Here is an 18,104-nt window from a genome sequence, read left to right on the forward strand (position 1 = left end):
ATCCTCCATTGGCACTTTCTTTGATAAACAGGCTCTATTTTGATGCTTTTTTGCTCTCTGACATCTTTTGTACACTACAAGTACAAAAATAAATCCCAGTGTGAATATCTTCATATGTATTGTGAATAAGAAAATGGTTTTGCTGCCACCTGACCTCCAGTCAGGGGCCAGATTTGGCCTGCGGGCCGCAAGTTGAGTGCCACTGTGGTAAAGGAAAGAGGAAAGGAAAGGAAAGGAAAGGACAGAAGATGTGAAGGATGAGGGACTGACAGAAGGAAGGGAGATAAGAGGACCAGTGGAGGAGATGGTGGTGGAAAGGTGCCAGTAGCTAGAAACTGTGAGAGACGACGCTGTGGTGTCAAAGTTAATCGATGCACGCCGAGTTAACATATGCCATTTTGGTGAAGGCATTACAATGTCAGGAGTGTGTTTGTGTTTCCAGCAGGCGTGAAGTCAGTGGGAGCTGACAAAAAAAAAAAGGACAAGACTCAAAGACTTATTTTTTTAAATATTGGAGTTCACACAAGACAGGTGGATTAAAACAAATTCATTACATTTACTTTTTAATTTAACCTTATTTTGACAAAGATGTTAATAATTGGATTGAAGCAGACTCGGCTGATTTGTTAAAGGCTGAACAAAACCCTCGGCTGGATGTTTCGAGCTCTTTACCCCTCTGTTTGCACTGGTGGGAGTATTTATCTGCTGTCATCTCATACACAATGATTTGCAAGTCAAAAAACATACTGACTAAAACTGGAGCACATTTGGCTGAAAACTGACATATTGGTTACATAATTGTTGTTTAAACAGCATTTATATTCCAGCATTGTAGTTGAGACCTGCTTCACATTAAAACAGTCATATGAGAGTTCTTCAAGTAATGCTGCTAACCAACAGCTGTACCAGATGGTCTCAGGTACGCCAACACTGTACCCCCATAGACAGACGGGATGGCCTTAATTGAGCGGCTGTGGAGTGACTGTGTCCGTGGTGAATCTACGATTGCATGTGTGAATCAATACAAGACAAAGTAATTGTGTGAGACTGCCAATGTTGAGGATTGCATTTTTACTACCACATAAAGTGACAGAAGATGGGTCATTTAACCATAGATATAGAAACCTAGATACCTCATTAGGCCGCTGCTCTAAGCTCGCAGTGATGAGTTTGCGCAGGTGCCGTATTGGAGCAGTCAAGATCCGCTAGTAGACAAATACATGTGTATTGAGAGATGCAGATTTCTCGATTGTAACCTGCTTAATTTTGAACCAATTTTCAACAATTTTTTTTTGTTATTAACATTGGAAAGCGAGCATTATAGTGGTTACTTGTTTGAATAAATTTCAGCTATAGGGGGCGATCTAATCAGCTCGATGACAAAACAGTAATCTTCTGAATAGCCACAACACTGGGTCTGCAGACGTATGAATAAGCAACATCCAGTGATGGAGTGTAAACAAAATACTTATATTCAAGTACAGTACTTTAGGACAACTTTGAGGTACTTGCACTTAACTTAAGTATTTGCATTTTCTGCTACTTAAAATTTCATGAAACTTCTTTTAATTCATTTTCATACTTCCACTTCATTTCAGAAACATTACACACTTAATAACAAAGCTGGCAGGTTTAATTGTGGCAAATTTTTAAAAAATGTACTAAAGTGCTGTGCTTGAATAAAAAGTTTAAAAAATACCTAAAAATTAGAAGCCCAATAAAAATGAAATTAAAAGGAAAAATTGCTTAATAATAATAATAATAATAATAATAATACAGCAAAATAACTTTGAATAATGATGATAGCAAATTAAGTTTTCTGACAGTTATGCCTATCTTTAAAAAATACAACAATTTTCCAAATCTACTAATTTCTTGCAAAATGGTTCAAATCACTCACTGCTTTATTTCCACCACGTTTTCAAAAGAAAGCAAACAAATTTGATCTCATTTTGAAAGTTTAAATGATTGTGAAGGCGTCTGAGCACAGCGTGAGAAAACTCATGTCGATCCATGCACAGGGTGAACCACAGACCTTATTTTAGGCATTTAACCACAAAAACCTTTAAAAACCTCACCGACTTTGAGACGAGGGAGCTACAAGTGCACAAAAATGCCAACTCATTTCTGGTGTTTTAGGCCTTATTCCTGCATCACTCTAAATGTAAATATCAAAGTTCTTCACTGAGCTACTCCAAATTTTCTCCATGTGCTGTTGGCAGCTGAAGAACTTACCCCGGTACTTCCCCCTGTTGACCTGTATATCACCAAACTATGATTATGCAGTTGGCCATTTTTTTCAGTCTCTCACTGATACAAAAGTCTTTCTATTCTGATCAGCACAGCTGTTATAAATGATAAATGGGCTCCTCTGAGAACACTGCTGCTTTCCTTCAGAACATATGGCGTTATTTGATGAAAGTTTCTCCTCTGTGGCATATTTTAAGGTAGACAGAGAGAGCGGAGGATTAGAAGAAAGAGAAGTGGATGACACAAGGCAACATTTCTGGGCCAGACTTAAAACCAGGACATCACATTTACACGGTGCATTATGCGCCTCAACACACAGACACAAACTGTGTTTTATTAACAAAAAAAGGCGGGGAAGTCATAATATTTCTGCATAATACGGAGAGCTGTTTAAAGTTGTTGCTTCTTAGCAAAACATAAATTCAGCCGCTGCTATGTGAGCTGCTTTTTTGACAGGAGATATCACAACAGCAACACACAATGTTCTTAGAGAAAAAAGTGTGTCGGTATGCAGGGCGGAGCTGCTCTTCATCTTCGGTTTTTCTTACTGTCTGGGTCAGGTGTCGCGCTAATCCCTCACTTGGGATTATCCGAGCAGCCAAATCAGATATTTGAGGAAAATGTGTCGGGGAGCACTAAAAAAAAACCCAAAACACAGCAGTAAGGAAAGGCAGCAGCTTGAGGAAGCTGAGAGGCAGCTTCAAGGAGGTGAAGGAGGAGGAGAGAAAACAAAAGGACATTCAGCAGAGCACTCTGGAATTGAAGTGAACTAACCAGGGGCTCGGCGGGCCGGCCCGTCGCTGTAAATCTACATCAGCGGATTAATGTGGCTGGAGCCCGCTGAGGAGGGAGGTGAGGGATTTGTTCGGTGCACCTGTAACCCCCACCTGGTGTAGCACTCAGAGACAAGGGCACCGGGGAGCTGCGGAGGGCGAGTGGTGAGAGGAGGGATGAAGAGAAGAGAAAGAGACATGGATACTGAGGTTGAGGGGCAATCTGCACCTGTAGCGTTGCATCACCTGAGGACTGTTTGGGCTCTCTCTCTCTCTCCCTGCCTCCACCTCCTTTTGGTCTTTTTTTCCTCCCCTTACACTGTAAAATCTGACAAGTTGGTCTCACTTAAAATCATCTTGGAAACTGATTAGCTTGGAAAAATAAAGTTATAGTACCATGTTTCAGGAATCTAACCAAAAACCTAATAAGAAAACCATTGACTCTGAGACAAAGAAACTGGGATTGGTGGATTGCTGACAGATATTTAGGTTTTTGAAGTCCTTACTGGGGTTCTATGTTAGGTAAAAGTAAACATGAATTAAGATTAGTAGTCATATTTACTTACTTTATCAAGGTAATCTTGAACTACAATCAAGTTTTTAGATTTTGCAGTGCATGTCATGTATTTTCTTGCCCTTTGCTTGCTCTCTCCCCTCATCCCTCTCTCCCCCTCCGTCTCTCCTTTTCAGCCACCCAGTCAGCTTAGCTCAGCTCAGCCTCGGCTGCCTATTACCCTGCAGCCACTGTACATTTTTGACTTTGTAGGCTATTAGCCTGCAGCCTGCCTGAATACCCTCCCCTCCCAAAATCTGAGCTGAATATTGTTAGAGGGGCTTTGGAGAAGGGAGGCAATTTCTGATACGCTGTTGAGAAAATGCCTGTGTGACTCTTCCCTCTGTCAGAGGCTCAGGGCTCAGTTTAGACAAGATCCTTACCTCACGCCGCCTCTCAAGGTTGCAGTGACTACGGCGCAGTGAATGCAATGTAGTCAATTAGGCAGGGTTCGAATCCCTGCACAGGCCTGGTGGGGGAAGCTGAGTGAGTAACACTTTTACCCCTCGCTTAAAGACTAGTGCGGAGGTGCAGGCACGCAAGAACTAAGCCCCCAGCTGCTCTGCGGCTGGAGGAGGATGACTGGGAGTTTTACTTGGTCAGAATAAGTGCACATGAATGAAGGGCGGTGGAAGAGAGCGCACGCTGCAGAACTTCCACGTAACGATCCGTGATACAGCACTCGATCATAGGGCTGCACGATTTATCGGAGAAAAAAAAAGTCACAATCTCGATTCATGTGAGGGGTGTAAATCAGCAGTTTCACCACGATATGATATATCGATTCTATCGACAACTATACTATATGTGCCGATAGCGATTTGGATTCTGTTCAGGGGCCTGCAATTGACACAGTGTTTTATGCAAATGCTCCCATTGGTTTAGGCTATGTGCGTCATATAATAGTCAGTGTATATGTGAGGGCCTGTTCATCGCTACTTGCAGCTTTAATTTATTCAATAACTATAATTTTACATTCTATTTTTTATATTCTGCAGCATTTAAGTTCATCACTTTGATGTTGTAAACTAAGCGACAAAAAGAGACTTGAGTTTTTATTTACATTTTGGCAAAAATCCTGCAGCATTTTTCTGTGGAGAATAGAGTGCATATATTAAAAGGCTTTTCAAAGTAAGACCTGTGTGTATTTTTGTCTCTCTAATGGCACTAGAAGCATCGATTTTTGTATCCATTTTCAAGTCAAAGCAGTAATTTTGCCAATGGCAGGCTAAACACTTGTGTAATTTGTGTCACTGCCAGCAAGAGTCATCTCTTTCTCTCTGCACCAAGGAAGCAAAATAAGGAGCCCCCAGAGTTAACTTTTACGACATGATCAATAAGCTTTTTAATGAATGGTCATATAATTAAAAAAAATGTAAAAAGATTTGATACAACTGTGTTGACACAGTGAGCGGCATACACAACAAATTATATGTCTTTCTAATTGCCCAGCTTTCTGTTGGTAAAATTACTGTTTTGGCTTGAAAACAGAAATTAGTTGACCCTGAGCTATCAGAGAGGCAAATTATACAAAGGTTAAAATGTCTATCCTGTGCAGACTGCAGATAATGACAAACACAAAAAAGCATGTAAAAACTGTATTTATACCACACTTAAAGAAAGTGCTTTGGAGTCTAACTCCATATTTGGGTCAAGCCAAAGTCAAATTTGATAATGATGCATGGGAATAATTCAAAAGCCCACTTTTTTTTAGACCACAGTAAGTGAGAATCATTTCCATGTTTTGCACATGTAAGCCAATGCAGTTTGGGAAAGCGGAAGCAGGGAATGGAATCTCTGCGGTAATAATAATAATAATAATAATAATAATAATAATGATACTGATTTCCCTTTTCCTTCCATTTTGTAAGCCCTGATGTACGTTCTGTTAGCCTACATATGACAGTTGGATAGTGAAGCATAACGGATGTCAGCATGTACGTTGTGTCTGTGTTCTGTTGTTATTGTAGTGAGAAGAAAATAGTAATCACATTAAAATTGCATCATAGCCCTTTGTTTGATCAGTCTGACGGCCTTGTGTCTGAGAAATATAATACCTCTTTGGCATAATTCAGGGTAGCTGCTTTGGTCTGCCGTACTTCTCTTTGTGTGCTTTGTGAAGTTATGTCATCAGACAACATAAATTCTCCACAGTTATGCTGATGACACACAATTGTGCATTTCCGCAGAGTCAGATGAGATGTTTTGTTTTCAAGTTGTGTATAGATAGTGTAGACTAATTCTTTTTCCAAAAGCTCATAAATGACATACACAACTGAAATGCTTTCACACGCACAACTGAAATTATTATGCTCACATACACAACTAAAATTATTATGCTCACATTATTGAATTGCTTTTACATAATATACTGAAATGCATTCGCACACAGTGTAGAAATGCTCTCATAAACACAACCGAAAATTTCAGTAGAAATGGAAACCTTTCTGTAAAAAAATGGACACTACCACCTTGACACACATACCTTGAGCAACTGTGTCAAAGCTGCTCAGAGCCACAGGATCATTTTCAGTGATCAGTGTTAAGTGACAGCTTGAGTCACATCTGTTACACCTAATGTTCTCAATAATGCCACAGCACAGCTAGTGCTATTGAATGATTTTTATTGTTTGGTGAAAGGGATAAATTACTACTAAGCCTTTTAGCGGTATCAATGACCAACAGGCCACAACATACACCGAATGTTTTGGAAGTCAGTGAACAAGAAACAAGAGCATCTAAAGAATTAGAGGAGGTTTTTTACATTTTGTACTAATTTTTCTGAATTATATTTGCATGTTATTATACTATCAGTTGATTGTATTGCCGTTCTGTTTTTTACAATTGTGGTGCTCAATCAGAGTGGGGTTTGAGTATGTAATGAGGCATGTTCAGTTTAAAATGGGCTGTTGAGTCACTCTATAAGTCGTGCATATATATTGTGTAGATGTGCTGTAATTTTAAATGTCAGTAAGCGCTCATGATAAAGCCATTTGCAGGTTTTCTTCAGAGTGGTTGAATACATTTTTCCAGAGGGCATCATGCATTAACATCGTTATACACCCAGACAGACTGATAATGATAGATAATCATGCCAAACTGCCACATGCAAATAATAACTCACATTAAAATCAGTAGAATAAAAAGTCTCTTTCTCTGCCACACTGCCGGCTCGTGGCATTTGCGTCAGCACAAGTGAAAAATTGCTTTGACATTTACAATACATAAACAGCTCTTGTGCAACAGAGAACATAAACACGCCGAGAAACAACAGTATCACACACATCATGTATGTTCAGGTTCATAGCTCACACGCAGTGAGTGGATCATCGGCCTGATGGCGATGTAGCTGCGAGCAATATTTTATTCACTTCTGTTTTGGGAAAAAAATGACTTCCTGTAGACACTGTTGGCTGTAACTGTAATTTAATTTCACCTAACCTCTTCCTCTGCAGCTTTGGAGCCTTTTGCCCACAGCTCTTTCTGCAGATGCCCCCTATCTGCCCACAGTCCAGCAGGCTAATAGGATGATAAGCACCATTTGCTTGGGAAGATCTCTTTAGTTCTACCTAAATCCCTTCTAATTTGCTCATTTTGCTCACTTTAGTAACACCCTTTGTTCACTCTAGGCGTAGATGAAAATGGTATTGCGTAATCAATCAGCTGTGTACAATCGATCATGACGTTCAGGCAGAGACTCTCCAGCCTCTTGCACTCTGTGCTTTCTATTTCACTGCATGGACAATGGACATTCAAGGTTAATTTTCATTTATTCCCCTCCAGCTGATGTGACCCTTGAACTCATGCAATACTGGCTCTTTGTAATATAAGTGAATTATAAGGTTATAAGTGTCTATGTACTTAGACCTTAAAGTGATGTTGGCGTCAGATTTGCTGCTTGTGATTGTGGTTTTAAAGTCAGCTGCATAAATCCTACATTTACACAGGCAAGATTTGTGTTTAGTTTGTTGCTCAAAAGCAGCCTGACTGTCGTCATTGAGGAAAGCTTCTCTGCACCAGTGGAGGTTCCTCTGGTTTTGTAAAGGTCAACATGCGTCTCATTGTTTTATGTAAGTAAGACCAAATACTGGCAGCATCTTGGTGCATCACTGTTCTAGAAAAGTTGGAATTACATCATTATTGTTTCCAAGATTGGCACATGCCAGCTTCTGCACCACAGCTCCTTCTATTGTCTGTAATGCACAGGTGTTTCTTAACTGATTCAGAATTCAGACACAAACACATTTTTAGTAGTTTCCGGTAGGCAGCTGTGGCTAATATGAGTGCATGGCATGTTGTACGGCAGGCTCGGCCACCAGAGTATGAATGTGTGTGAGTGTGTGGGTAAGTTTGGCACGTAGTAAAAAACCCTTCGAATGTTTGGAATACTACTACTACTACCAGTTATGATAAGGAATAATGTAACACTAATATGAATAGCACCTTTCATACATAAAATGCAGGCAAAAGTGTTTTACTTGCAAGAGTCCTAGATTTATATGTATATTTGAAAAACTATGCACAAAAAACACAATAGAAATCTGACATTTCGGTTTGTTTCGTGTGTTAATGAGAAGGGTTGCAGTCCCCTCATTGCTCCACACAGATCTGATTTTTCAGATCTTCATAGAGGCTCACGTGACAAATCAGTCGTTGACCATCAAACCGTGCACGCTTTAATGTCAAATCAAAGACCACTTATTGATTATCACTCCATAAAATAGAAGGGAAGGTCACCTGATCACCTTGACTGAGGTGAATCAGCAATAAAAGCTTCCAGAGTGGTGACATGCAGTTGGGAACTGGCTGATTGAGGATTTAGGAGAAGTTTGGTGGATAGTCTGAATCAGGTGAGAGGCTGAGGCTGAAAACTGGACAGCGGGTGGGCAGGTGTGGCATGGCAGGTCTTCAAAACCACGAGCTGACTGGAACAGGAATTTTTCTAGTAATATCCTCCACTGGACTGTATCATCATCCTTTTTTCCTACAATTCTGTAGAGGGCAGAAACATTACCAGAGGCATTCTAAGCTGCCAGAAACTTTAGAATAAGAGGCAGACGGGTCTGAAAATTTCATAAAACATACAGAGAACGTGACAAAAAGAAGCTTAAACAAGAAAGACGAAAGATTGCACATTTGTCACTGTGACATAAAAACATTCTGCAGTAAATGTTAAAACACGAATCAAAGGTATTGTTTCCCGACTCCCATCTTCTCATAAGTCTTTGCCTTTAGTTTTTGTTTTCAAGGTTCCTGAGCCGACAGCTCCTATTTTCTAACCTCAGATAAAAATGACCTTGCGAGTTTGTGTGCATTCACGACGTGTGCCGCGTCCTGATTAGAGAGGATCTACTGTGATTATCTGGTGTGAGGTAAATAATTCACGTGTTCTCGGTCTGGTAGAGCAGCTCAGTGACTTTAGGGCAGCTTCTCAGCTACAATAATATTGCACATAGGAAGATAGTGCTGTAAAAATGATGCAACAATAATGCGATACTTTATTGACCCCTGTAGGGATCATTTAAATAGGTGTATAATTAAGTAAGGAAATAAAAAAAGCTACAATGTACTGGGCCAAGACAGATAATAAGAAAAACAGAAGGAAAAGAAAGTTATTACAAGTAGTCCTAAAATAATTTATCCTTAGTGCTTGAAATCAAGCAACTTCAGTGTCCAAATATGAAATATTTCGATGCCTTTACAAAGTTGACATTTATGCACTTAAATGGACTATTTAAAGTCTCATGCGTTCTTTTGTTTATGTGTGTTTATAAACCTAAATTGCTGTTGCATAAGCAGAATTAGCACATGAGAGACCCAAAGATGGAAATCACGAGTGAAATTGAAAAGATTTTCTGGTGTATTTTTTCCACTTAATCTGAATCCAGACTAGTAAGGTAATAACTTAACCTGTTTCCTGCTTGTTTTATCCCCCAGATAGTTCTAGTATAGTTTATCCTTAAGGAGACTCTAAAAGTATTTGATTTCTGTGAATCGGACATTAACTGCTAGCTGGTTTTAGTTGATTTTAGTTGGTCAAAGATGGTCTGAGATGGTCCTGATCCATATCTTGCTGGTCTTTGATGATTTGACATGCTGGTGTGACCAGCCTGTCATCTGTGTACATGTATCTTCATGTATAACACATGACAAAAAACTGATTTATGCCATTTGCTTTTCCTACTTCCCCCTCATTACACTGATATTTCTCCATACTAGAGGACATTGATTTGGTTTCAATTTTACAAGAGCTTCAATGGATAAACCAGCTAGAGTGACCATCACAAGCCAGTGTGACCAGCTAAACCATAAAAAATGTATGTGAAAACATACCTTAAGATGGTCAAAAAAAAGCTGGTCAACTAGCTTAACCATCTTTAGCTGGTCAAGCTGGTTTTTTTTTTCAGCAGACTCCTCATGTGTGGAAGGTCTGTTCCAACTGAAGGGCCATTCGTGTCATGTGGCCTCTGATCATTTAACAACGCTTAACAAACTCAGTTAACTGAGGTTCTCCGACTAATGATTTTAATTTCCAAATTTCAGTGTGCAGCCTTAAAGGTAGTACTAGTCAATAGTGTCACAGTAGGATGGGACTTGCCATAAAAGCTGCAGGATCAATAATAATAAGGTTAGTAAGGCTTTGCTGTTATTGTAGCACAGAGTGCAAAGGGGCGTGGCATAGGAAGGGCTAATTGTGGGTAAATACAATTTTTAATTGCAATCCTCATAATCTGCCTAAGCATGTCTGCAAAATTCCTCTTTCAGTGAAGATGAAAGAAAGGCCAGCATTTATACGTACGCCAGGGTATGGTTGTTACATAAGCATGATTTTTAGGTGTGGCAGTATTATGGATTTCCGGTGCCCAGAGATGGGTTTCACCAAATGCAGTTTTGAGCTGGTGCTCTATTTTTCTGAGAGTTGTTTTTCAAAGCTTCATGTCTGCTTCTGTTACTGCTCCCCCACTTCTGCTCTTTATTCCTTCTCTCTTCTGACAGCCACAGACACAGAATGACAACAACAGATCTCTGTCCCAAAATCACCCATGGCAAATCTCTCTCCTTTTTACGCCTTTACCTGTCTCCCTGTCTTCTAACTTTGTGTCTCTTTCTTTGTAAATGTCTGAGTCTGTCTTCCTGCTTTTTTTTCTCTCAGTCTGTCTTTTAGTCTTTATATCCAGGGGAGGTTTTCGCTGAGCTTGCACAGTCTTTTGTTAAGTAACGCCCTGTGTTGCATTCACACAGTTGAACATTTTTATGGTGTCTTTTGGTTTTAGAAAGTACATTTGGCCCTCTTGTTCCTCTGTGAATTTAGTGAAACTGAATAGTTTCCAGGTGTTGTAAGACCTTGAAGGCACAGCAGACTTTAGCTAGCAAGATGGTTTCAACAGAATAAAAGAGACATGGTTAAATTTTTGTATTATTTTCAATTGGACACCGATTATTTCATCAGTCTTTTCTGTTGTTATATATTTTTGGCTTATGGTGTTAGCCAGTTATCCAGATTAGCTTCTTCTTATAGCTGAATTACGAACTATTTGGCAAGGTAGTATTTGGAATAGCATGTGGTTCTACACCTCCATTCCCAGTTAAATGCTGGTAAGTTTGGTAAATAAAGCAGCCATCCAGGTTAGCATCTTGACTCTTTTTTTTAAAATAGCATTTGCAAGCTAGCTAAGGGCCAGCACAGCACCCATGGACCATATCACTGTGCAGAAGGAAGTGCGCATCGATTCACGCAGAAGCGGCTTGTGACAGTGCAAGTTGTAAACACTAATTGCTTTCTCCTTGGTTGAGTTACAAAATTTGCAAGATTAGTGAAGCTAGGTAAACTAGCAGTGGATGCACACTTCCTTCTGTGGGATTGTATGGTTGTCAGGTTTAGTTTGTGAAAAGAAAACAGTTCCTGCAGTAGGAACATAGCAAAATCATGACAAATCTTTCGCTAGCTTACCACTGAGCTAATGTTACAGCTCAGCCAAACAGGACACCATCAATGTTTACTTTTTTGTATGTCATTTTACATGAACCTCTCCATGAGTAGATGAACACTTCCTTCTGCATGCTGACCTGCTTGGTGGGTTTAGTTTAGAGGGGAAATAGTTCCTACATGAAACTGCTCACAACAAGGTCTGTGGATTTTCTTTAATGACCGGATCATGATTTCTGAAAAGAGACATTGCTGTTTAGTTTTTCAAACTTATTTATTTATTTATTTATTGTGCTTTGAGCACCACAGGCAGAGTGCTATCTAGTTCTACTATATTTGAGAGAAGGCATACACCTCTATGGCTACTCCAAAACAATGATAAAAGTGGAAAAATATGTCATTTTAATTTTGCGGTGAACTGTCCCTTTTGTTTTTAATAAAATTGTAAATAGAGTGCCCCAGGGATGACGTTTATCTGGCAAACAGATGGCATCCTTGTGTCTTGATACTTAACCTTCACATTTTGTTCAACAGTATAATAACATAATTTTACAGATTTTTAACCCTAAAAGTAATCAGCATAAAAAAAGGTATTTCGGGGCTAATAAGAACTACACTATGGTGGCGTTGCCACCACAATAAGGCTGTAAAGCCGTGTTCAGCGTGGTTTGGCCTGATGACGTTCTGCAGTCTCATTTAGCCATTTGTTAGCAGCCGCCTTTTTAAGATACATAAACACTTCAGAGTTCACAGAAATGTATCTACTGATTATGTTGTAGAACAAAACATGAGTCTCTTAAGCTTCTGTTAACCACAGACCTTATTTCAGGCTTCTGACCAAAAATCCATTCAAAAAACCCATTTACTTTGAGATGAGGGAACTGGGAGTGCTGAAACGCCAACAAATTTGCGGGTTTTTGGACGCATTCCTGGTGTTCTCTGTGTAACTGGATGGATGCGTACTGGTCTCACAAGTCACAAGTCCCTCTCTCTGTTTTTAAATTTCACAAAGTAGATATGGAATAAACACACAAATGGCCAGTTCTAACATCATCTGCCAGCTCAGCCGTCATTAGTGTTAATCTGACTGGCATCATTACTGGTGCTGAAAGTGGTGGTCAGCAAGCAGCATGCCACAGCTGCAGCTAATTGGCTCCAGTGTATGTTAGAGGGTGAGTTATATAGTTTTAGGGTCACTGATTACATGAGTGAACCAGGAGTGAGATGAGTTTTGAATTTTAAGCAGAGCCAAGCAATAAATGTATGAAATTTGTATGATCTCCTTCGGATATCACTGCATGAAGCTGTTTAACATCCCGAGCTGCTACCTTTTTTTTTCTCCATCTGCTGCTGCTCTTTTTGTATTCTCCTGATTTTATTGTAACTCCTCAGCGGCGTTCAGATTGCTCGGACTTTATAGATTTCATTTGGACTCAATTCACTGGAGGGTTTTAGTGCCATATGAGCAACAGGTGGGGGTTTGTCTTGGTAAATTAGGTCTATTTTCTTAATGGGGTGTGCCTCGAGTGCTATTCCCATCTCCAATACAACCAGTGTAAGAAATTTCTAGTTTTGGTGTAATTCCAGCTTAATGGATCTCTTCATGTATTCATGCTATCTATTCGTGTTTGATGATGTTTGAATGTCCTTGAAGTATCCTCTTTGGTTTCATGTCTGCATGTTTTCCTGTGCAGTTGGTCTCTTTTTCATTTAAGAACTCCTTGGCCCAATCTTTTTGGTACATTAGCTGCCGGGCTGCAAGGGAACATTTTATTGTTCAGTAACAGAAGCTGAGCAATAATTAGATAACTGTAAAGGCTACTTGAGGGGATCTTTCCTCCAACTTACTACAGTACTTCTTTGTTGTACCTTTCTTTGTTGTGCTCACAACAGTAAACTGATTTAACCTTAAAGTGACTGTTGGTGATGTTCTGTACTTTTCTTATTACCAATAAATCCCCCCCAATAATCCACATTTGAATTGGTGTCCGTCCAGAACCTGATAAATCTTGTGAGTCACATTGTTGCACTTGGTGAAATTTTTTAATTACAATGAACAACATATATAATTCAAGGGTGTAGCCACTGTGACTTCACCTGGTTTGTCAACTCCAGTTCTGAAGCCTCGGGTTTGGCATTTTGGATTTTTGTAGCCAGAGATGACTGTATTTAGGAGACATGGTGGAGATAACCCTGAGCACAGTGCATTTAGATCTATAGTTATCTGTGATAATGCTAATGCTAATATTCAGTAGCGAAAAAAAAAACTAGCTTAAAACTGTTAAAACAAGATGTACTCAATGGGTGAACTCAACATTTGACTTTATTATGCATAACCTAAAGAACTTTGTAAATCATACAAAAATTCACCCCCTGCTACAGTTGTCATTAATGGCAAAATAGCTATAGAGACCAAGACTGTTTTTTGTACCAAGTTGTAAACATGTTTATATCTGCTGTAAATTTGGGCATTTTGACATAGGGGGTCTATGGAATTGACTTATTCTTTGGTGCCAGCCTCGAGTGGCCATTAGAGGAACTGCAGTTTTTTGGAACTGCCGCAGCAGCTTAATTTTGGCCCCAGAGGTTTCCCCTTGCCTTAGCCACAAACATTTTAGTTATTTTTTATTGTTTTTGCTCTAATTAGTCACTAGAGCACCAAATCTGTCTTAATCCACAGCTTAAAAATGTCCCCAACAAATGCATTACTTAATGTTTCAAAAAAGTACAAAGTTTTGCTGTTGTAGGGAATGACTGAGCTTTTTTTGTTGTAAATGGATTAAACTTTATATCTGTGACCTGTTAGTAGATTAATGACTTAATCAGAAACCAGTGGGCTTGGGAACGAGGGCAACTGACATGGTAGGGAAGATGCAACTTATAGAGACAAAGCAACACATAGCTACACTGGGATTTGACACCAAGAAAAATGTAGACAAAACTTGAGAAATTCAATACACAAAAGGTTGCACATTAGCTTCACACTGACCAAATCTTTAACCAACTTACAAATGTTACAATTCTACTGAATTATAGTATATAAACCTATAACCTAGACAGACATCAGACATCATAAACTCCACCACCTGATTCCTCTGTTGGATCGTCCTCAGTATAAAATATACAGTTTCAAAAAGGTTTGGGGCTCTTGTTTTAGCTTCCACCCCATTTCCTGCCCACTAGCTGTGTCCAACCTTTATTCACTCTCTGTAAAAGAGCCCAGTAAGTTCGGGCCACCTGTGCCCCTTTGTTTCAACATAAAGTTAAAAATATTGACATTTTAACTTAAAAAAAAGCAATAAGGTATGAATGCTTCAGAACTGTCTGCTGAAGAAAAATAACCAGCTATAACTCAAAATGTCACCCCTCTATATCTCACTATTCCACTTGTTTCTCTGGATCCCTTATCTCGTCTCTGTTTCAGTTTGGCAGTGAGGAGTCTTTCTCACCTTTTTCTATCCTCCAGGCTCCAACTTTTCTCTCCTTTTTTCTGTCTCTGCCCATTTTGCTCATATTTTTGCTCTGCACTGTCCATGCAGGACACTTTTCCTTTCTATTTTTGCCCTTTCAACGCCTTCTACCACCTCCAAATGAGCAAACGACTCCCCATCTGCCCCCTACTCCTCAAATCCTCCTCTTTCGGCTTTTCTCTTAATGTCATTAAATCTTCTCCTCCCCCCTCCCATCCTACGTCTCCTCCCCCCTTTGAGCTGCAGTTTTTAATCATTCAAAACACTTGTGAGGTCCTTGATTTTGCTGAAACTTTCTGCAGCGCATAAATACTTCTGAGATAATCAATACATTCCTGAAACCCATGCTTGTGATGGAATCATTGGCCAAAGGACTCGTGGGAAATACCAAAGCAGGAGACTTCTGGTAGTGAATTTGCACACAAATGGAAAAAGGATTCAAACTTCAGTACCTTGAGACTCCCTATATTAAGTATAGAACAATCTGCCCTACAGCATGCGGTAAAGGCGTGAGCTTTTTCAGGGTACTGGAGGTCAAAACTGCTGCTGCTGTGTTTTGCATACAACCTTAAACGTTAGAACTGCAACGCATTTACGTCCCCAAAGACAGTTTCTCATATTTTCAGAAATGGAAACATTCTTCATCTCACAGACACACCGTATGACCCTGGCACTGTGTAAAAATACATGACTTTAAACAAGAAGAGAACAGTTTTTTATGTGTTGACCTTTAGGAGACAGTTTCTGAATGTTAAGCAAAGTTTCTCTGACCTTTTTTGGACAAACTAGTGCTTTCTGTCATCTAAACTTTTTTTTCAAGAGTAAAACATCAAAAATTCTGCATTTTGAGGACGGTCTGATAGACATCACATGATATGTCTTGTATTAAAATTAAGTTACATGTGGAGATGCATGTAAAAACTAAATTATAAGGACAAGTTAAGTTTATTCCTATTATTGGAAATAGTATTTTGACCACTTGCAGTTTTTCACAGAACTATAATTTTTTCACTCTCATCCGTTTTGGACAGTAGCAGAACCACTGCACACTCAAAACGTTCTCACTCCCAACTCGTCTCAGATCAGTTGTTCAGTTGACCTGTCCTGCTGACCAGTCTTCATACGTGTCCTTGGTGTCCTGGGTGTGTTTGTTGTTGATGTTCTAGGACACCGGGTCGATTTATTCCTGTTACGTGCATTGTGGTTTTTCAAAACACTCTTCAGTTTTTACAAGAAATGTGCAGTCTCTGCGTATTCGATGCATACAGTCTTTTTAAAAATACACACAGAATGTCAGTAAAACACCTTATATTTACCTTTATTACCTTGTGCAACACATCAACAAATCCTGCAGAATGCACTAAGTATCCTGGCCTTTGTGGAACATGTGTTGGCAGGTGAATTTTCTCAGTTGCCATCAGGGCGTCGTTATGTATCACCTGCTTGCAAAGTGAACCACCATTCGAAATCTTTTATCCCATCAGCAGTGAGACTTTTTAAATTCCCTGTAGGTGTCATACACCCGTATATGGTATGATTTATATTGTACTGTTATATTGTGCATTATTTTAACTACTGGCACTTTATTCTTACCCCGGTTCCTCGGCTCCTGGTCCACTTGCCTGGTTGTATATTGTGAACGCTGTTGTGTGTCTTTTTGTTCGTGTATTTGTTTTGTAGTCTTAACATGCTGCTCTTAACGTATCGCCCCGAGTGGGATTTATAAAGTTGTTTGAATTTGAATTTGATTTGTGGTTAGGTTTAGGCCACAGAATAAAGTGGTTAGGTCGAGAAAAAATTATATTGGCTTGGCTTAACTTTGATTAGGGAAGTGAACACCTGCGTCCTGCGTGAAGGCCCAGACCCAACCACCACCCCTCACCACCCGCCCTCTATGGACTCTACAGGCCATATTGTTACATTGTTATCCAGAAATGCAACAAACATACGCTCTCCTGCGTTATAACCTGATGCTGCGTGGTGGCGTATCTGCAAAAGGATGTCTTTTTTGTCTTTAGACTGTGTTGGTACACTACCTGCCTAATACCAAACAGCTAATGAAGAAGTTAGTAACTACTTAGTAAACACAGTGGAACATTTAGCAGCATAAGATATAAGACCAAACCAGAGCTTAAAGAAGGGTGAACATTGGACGGAAGTATGAATGTCCTTGAGCTACTCTTACTATACCTTTGGTTTCATTTCTCCATGTATTCCTGTGCATTTGCTCTCTTTTCATCTAACAACTCCAGGGCCAGAGCTTGGTACATTAGCTGCCGGGCTGCAAGGACACATTTTATTGTTCAGCAAAAGAAGCTGAGCAACAATCAGATAACTGTAACGACAACTTGACGGGAGCTTTCCTTGAACCAACTGTGATTTTTCTTTGTTGCACCTTTCTTTGTCACATTCACAACAGTAAACCAAATATATATAGAATAGAATAGTAATACTATAGTATGTAAACCAGAATCCGGTGTTTTTGTCTTATATAAAACTAAAAGTCAGCATTTTTGGAGTTGTTTTGTAATGTCAGTCATAGTCACGTAGGTGTACTGTCAGGACTTACATCAATCACAGTCTTTTCTAAAACCTAACATGATAGTTTTGTTTTCCTAAACCCTTAATACCTACCCTTTCCTGGTTGTGTCTTTTCCAAATACACTTTGTTTCACAGACCATGTTCAATTTCTGCTTGTTTGATGCTTTCAGTCTTTTTCAAAATAAACTTATGTCAGTACAGCGTCCCATATTTACCTGTATTTCTTTTTGCTACAAAATTAAGTGGTTAGGTTTAGAAAAAAACCCAAAACATCATAGTTTAACTCAACATTCACACAGGAGGCAAACAGTGGGCCCCTCTGGGGTTTGTTGGACTCATCCACCTCCCCTCCTGCCCATCCTGTCTGATGCTGAAATCACTGTCCAATTGGCAATATTTGAAAAGTTTGGAATGAGAACAGCTGTTTTAGAATGAAATTTGGCTGAAAGTAAAAAAAAAAAAAGTTAAGTGGCCCTTGAATTGTCCGTAAAGACGGTAGGTCCTTAAAGTACTTCAGAGGAAAATAGAGCCGCTCTTGAGTTTTGCAACTGTAGACAACTGTGCTTGAAAAGAATGTTTAATACAATTC

The sequence above is a fragment of the Plectropomus leopardus genome, chromosome 18, assembly GCF_008729295.1.
Source record: "Plectropomus leopardus isolate mb chromosome 18, YSFRI_Pleo_2.0, whole genome shotgun sequence".
Lineage (NCBI taxonomy): Eukaryota > Metazoa > Chordata > Actinopteri > Perciformes > Serranidae > Plectropomus > Plectropomus leopardus.